We start from the raw sequence: 5,310 nt of genomic DNA, 5'->3' as shown, positions 1-5,310 counted from the left end.
TGCAAATAATGTAGAGGTCAGTATGGCCAAAACAATGCTGAAGAGACTATAAAAATGGGTACATTATCTTTAATGGATTCTAAAATAATGTATATTTTATGAGCTAGTTAATATAGGGGTGTCTTAAGCAAGCAGGAAATCACTCAATAAAAGAAAAAAAACACAAATGAATATTTCTGAGTATTTCCTGAGTATTAAAACATAAAAGAATGAATGTGACATGGTATTATTTTATTTATATATTTATCTACTTATTTATTTCTTACATACATGACAATAGTGGAATTCATTACATTCATATTTATCCATTCACAGAACAATTTTTCATAATTCTGTATATAAATCATGTTCATGCCAAATTATGCCATTATACATGAGCTCTCTTTTTTTGCATTACAATTTTTAATACATCTTTATAACACAAATTGTCATATCTCTGTTTATATATAAGATATGTTGACACCAAATTCACATCTTCATACATGTATTTTGTATAATGATGTCTGTCTCCTTCCACCATCCATGTTATTACCCTTCTTGGCAGCTGGAATAAGAACCTTCATACTAATATTTGACAATACAGAGGTTTCTTAGACCTGGAAAGGAAAAGAAGGCAAGGTGAGGCTTTCTTCTGACAGCCCAGTGAAGTGAAAGCAAAGCAGCATGGGGCAAGGGGAGCTCAGCTTCCCCTCTACAGTCAAGTCTTTAAAAGACAAAACAGCAAGGAAAGTAAAGGCTTGGCTTCCTCTTCATAGCAAAGCTAAGGGCAAGGACAGGAACAATGAGACAAATTTAGCTTCCCAATGACAGCCATCTCAAGACAATGCATGGAAAAATGCAGAAAGGCCAGGCTTGTTTTCCCCTCAGTAGCCAAGCCATAGCAATACAAGAGAAGAAAGGTAAGGTGAGGAAGAAAAGCAAACAAGGGTTGGCTTTCCTGATACAGAAGGCAAGGTCAGGCCAGGCAAAGCCTGGCTTCCCTCATGACCAAGCCATGAAAGTTTGGACCAGACCAGGGAAGATTTGGCTTTTCTTAGATAGCTCAATCACAGCAAGGTATATCAAAGAAAAAAGAAATAATAATGCAAGGCAAGACTGGTTTTCCCCTTCATAGCTAAACTATGGTCGGCCAATGAAGAGAGCCACCAATTCAAATTCAAGTTAGGGCAAGCTTTGGCTTCTCCTGATGCACAAGCCATGACAAAGCTGGAAGGACAAGTCAAGGTCATGCTAGGCAAGGCCAAGTAAGTCTTAACTTCTCAGCAGCCATGCCACGAAGAGGCAAGGCAAGGCCAGATAAGGCAAGACCAGGCAAGAGTTAGTTTTTCTCCAATAATCAAATCTTGGCAAGAAAGTCAAGGGAAGACCAGACAATAGAAGTATCAATTAAAAAAAAAAATCAGACTGTGTCTCACAACTGATTCCTCAGCTGGGTCTGTCAGTGAGATCACCTAATATGGCTCATCAATATGGTCTCAGCTACCTTCAGCATGTGGTATTTGGGTAGCCAGACTTTTTTATGATGGCTTGGGGTATCTCAGGATATAAGGCAGAGGCTTGTCTATTGTGTCATTTGATTTATTCTTGGAAGTCACAAAGCTTCTTTAACACTGATGCAATTGGTCATGGTCCTGCCCATATTCAATACAGAAAACACACTACCTAATTCTTAGTGGGCAGGTAAGAAGTGGTCAAACAGACTGATCACTCTGCCTAAAGTTGTTAAATCATCAAAAAGCCCTGTGACTCCACTCTTCATTACATTTTGATGTCTTAAACTATCACTATAATGTGTAAGTCCCTGTGTATTGTAAAAGAACCAAGTTATGCATGATCCACTAATGGTCTTAAAATATCTTGGAATAAGATGCCAATTTTGAACTTTATGTATCTGCCAGAAATACTTAGTTGCAGGACTTAAACATTTATTAAAGGGCATTAGGTAGCTTACAGATTTTCTAAAGGGGTCTGAGAATCTGGGTTGGAAACTATACGATTGGGAGAAACTATGAAGTTATACTGCATATTGCTTAGGGAAGTTCCTGATGCCACTGATACTGAGCAGACATTTCCTCTCACTCAGCACAATGTTCCAGAACCTCTGGCTATTGCCATCTCTGAGATCTCATATTCCATGCCTTTATTCTGGCCAAGGTGGATCTGTGCAGAACCTACTTCTGAATGTTATTTGCGTCCCAAGAGGTGTCTTATGCATATGTACTCAAATGGCTGATGTTAGCCCTTTTTCTTTGTGTGAGATGCAGCCATGGGAAGAGAAATTGTGTCCCATCGTCCCAGATGTGGAACACGTATGAAAACCTAAATACAGTATATGACATATAATTATGTGATATGTAATGGTTATAAGACTATAAGTACATTAAAATAAATATAATGTTGATTAGCAGCAACATGATAATATATAAGCTCTCAATGATAAGTTCAAACCTATTTTAATGCACCTGTATCAATTTCATTGAAATAGTCATAGAATTGAGTTTCTGGAAATTTAATGGGTTAAGTCTGAAAATCTACTCCAGGTCTGGAAGGGATGCATAAGGTTTTACTAGACAGAACAGAGTGGTAGGGCACTCATTTAAAAGTCATTACAGAGAGGTAGAAGGCCAAGAGAGGTCAAGAACAAGTATTCCAGCATATAGTAAAGGACTTTGCACTGAAATTATGCAAATATGTGTATAGTGATGTTCAAGATAGGAGGTTAGTATAGTTTTTCTCATTCACTAGTGTACTTTTCACCCTTTACAAATCATATTTTCTTTTTAACTATTTGAAGGTAGTGTGTGCCATGACCAATATACATGAATTACTGATTTTGTTACAAGAAACGATTCCAGGTACTCAAGAGACACTAGCATAAAGGTTTAGATAAACAGGCCTTAATTCTAAGTAAGACTTTATAGATTTTTAGTTTCAGTTTTTGTTGCAGGACCTGACCTTGGAACTACACGGAGGAATGCTTATCTTGCTCATTGTTCAGCAAGGAAATTCTAACATAGAATATTATGTTTGGGGACAAATTTCTGTCAGAACACTGTCAAGTGCAACTTCCTTGTTCCTTTGACAAGGAGTTATTGCCCTGTTGGTGAAAGGTCAGCCTACATGTCAGTTTCTAGACTCTTGATGTCTAGACATCCATAAGATGGTCTGTTGTGAATCACCTCTGGCATATCATGACTATTATATGTAAATTGGCAAATACTCACTCTTAAAGCTATTTTTGCTGTGAAATAAAGCATATGTTGTTCTATGAAACAATCTCTGGAGGGGTTTCTCCATGCCCTCAAGCTCCCACAGTAGATGTTGGAAGGGTAGGCCCTTCAGCATTCTGATGCTCAAACATTGTATAATCAGGTGATTTTGCGTGAGGGATCCCTGGCCATAAGGAAACGCAAAGCTCAAAACATAAGCAGTCAGGGCATTGGGTAATTTACCTGGTTAACATAAACATGCTCATCTGCTAATTACACAACAGCTTTTAAATGCCCAGGGTATAAAAGTAAACTATGAGGAATTAAAAACTTTTTGGCAAAAATTTTTAGCTACAAATCCATGGTTTCCTTTGGAAGGAATATTCAATACCGACGTCTGGCGACCAACTGGCTCTGAAAAATGCTCCTCAGCAGGAGTAGCAAACACATAAACAAGCCTCAAACTTCTTTTATGTTATCTTGCTAGCTGTTAGTGGCTCACTCTGGGTGGAGAAGACATTGCAGCAGTGGCCCACTGTTGTTTGGGAGAGACAGCTATCGCAAGAGAAGATTAGAAGGAAAATGGGGAAAGCTAACAAGAACAAAAGATAGTAAGCAAGAGGAGGGTAACACAGATGTAGAAGAAAAGGGGTATCTGATATGAGATGTTGAGATTTAAGCAGAAATGGAGAAAGAACAAGAGAAAGAATGTAGAAAGAGCAAGGAGTCTCCTCTTTGGCTATAAGCTCTTATGTTTTTTTTTTTCCACAGATGTTGCAACAGTGCCATATAGAGGAGTTGACTCTTTCTGCATATATTAAATCAAGCTGTACCATGTCAGAGATGGCGATGTTAGGCTTAACATAAGGCATGAAAAGCAGTTCTATTATTTGTCAATATTATATATTCCAGGCCTTGGTGCCTTTCTTTAAGGTACCAGACCTCATGATTATACATTATATGGATGACATTATTTTAGCCCACCCGTCTGCACAAGACCTAGACTCCATCTTCCAACAAGTCCAATTAACACTTAAAGAAATTGAATTAAATAGAGCTCCAGGAAATGTTCAAAAATTAGCCCATTTTCACTTTTTGTGAATCATTTATTAACTCTTGCAGAGATCTTAGTACAGGCTCTCAACATTTACATAAAATCTCTCATTACATTAAATGATTTACAAAAGATTTTAGGAAACAGAAATTGGCTTACATTTCAACAGGTTCTTTGAAGGGCTCTACCTCCTCTGTTCCAATGTTTGGAGAATGACCTATCTTCTTTGTCTTTAAGAAGATTAACTCCTGAAGCTTACAAAGCCTTATAAGAGGTTAATAATCAGCTTGCTGATTTGCATCTTAGCCAATGGGATCCTGATAAGGACACTATTACTATAGTTTATACACCTCACCTATTCCCACTGGTCTTCTTTTCCAGGAATAAAGTAGCCATTTAGAATCAGTGCATCTTTCTGCTGCTTTTTCTTTCAAAATTACCCCCAAATTAGTATGTTTTGTCTAATGGTATTACAACTACACACTAGGATTCTTCAATTATTTGGTCTAAAACCTGATAAATTTGTCTTGCCATTAATTAAACAGGAAGTAAACCTCCATTTGAAAAATAATATCCTGTTTCAACATTCAATTATGACTTTTTCATTGGTTAATCATTTACTTGTTGCAAACCTATCCAAGATTTATTTGATAAAACAGTTTATGTTTTAAAGATAATTTGTGATAAACAAATTCCTGGAGCTGACCTTATCAGTACTGATGCCAGTTATTCTGGTGGCCTATTAATTCTTATTTATAATCTTACCAGGGATGAATACAAAACCTGAACTTACAAGGAGCTACCTGCCTCACCCCAATTATTAGAGTTACAGGCAACCACTTGGGTGATTGAAGCTAAGTCACTGATAGTGTTTGTTGTGCCTAACTTATAGCCAGGTTTCCCTGTTTCTTTATTAAAGGGAAAGCAAAATCAGCTTTGGATATACTCCTTCTTTCTTCTCAAAGAGTGCTCCAAAAATATACTAACTCACTGTTCATCACTCATATCAGAGCTCTTATGTTGAACCCATAACGCAAAGCAAAGCCC

General features: G+C 37.3%; 1 long non-coding RNA gene across 1 annotated transcript; it reads right to left on the bottom strand.

Moving 5' to 3' along the window:
- Positions 1–216: 216 nt before the first annotated feature.
- On the bottom strand, positions 217–4,489 carry LOC144373320 (uncharacterized). The gene is made up of 2 exons (XR_013433047.1): positions 4,423–4,489; positions 217–596 (listed from the first exon to the last, which is right to left on the bottom strand). It is a non-coding gene; the product is annotated as an uncharacterized LOC144373320 (long non-coding RNA).
- Between the last annotated feature and the right edge of the window lie 821 nt (positions 4,490–5,310).

Source organism: Ictidomys tridecemlineatus, unplaced genomic scaffold (genome assembly GCF_052094955.1).
Source record: "Ictidomys tridecemlineatus isolate mIctTri1 unplaced genomic scaffold, mIctTri1.hap1 Scaffold_354, whole genome shotgun sequence".
In the NCBI taxonomy this organism is placed as follows: domain Eukaryota; kingdom Metazoa; phylum Chordata; class Mammalia; order Rodentia; family Sciuridae; genus Ictidomys; species Ictidomys tridecemlineatus.
Note: the sequence above shows the minus strand (reverse complement) of the source record. Positions and strands in the feature narration are given on the sequence as shown.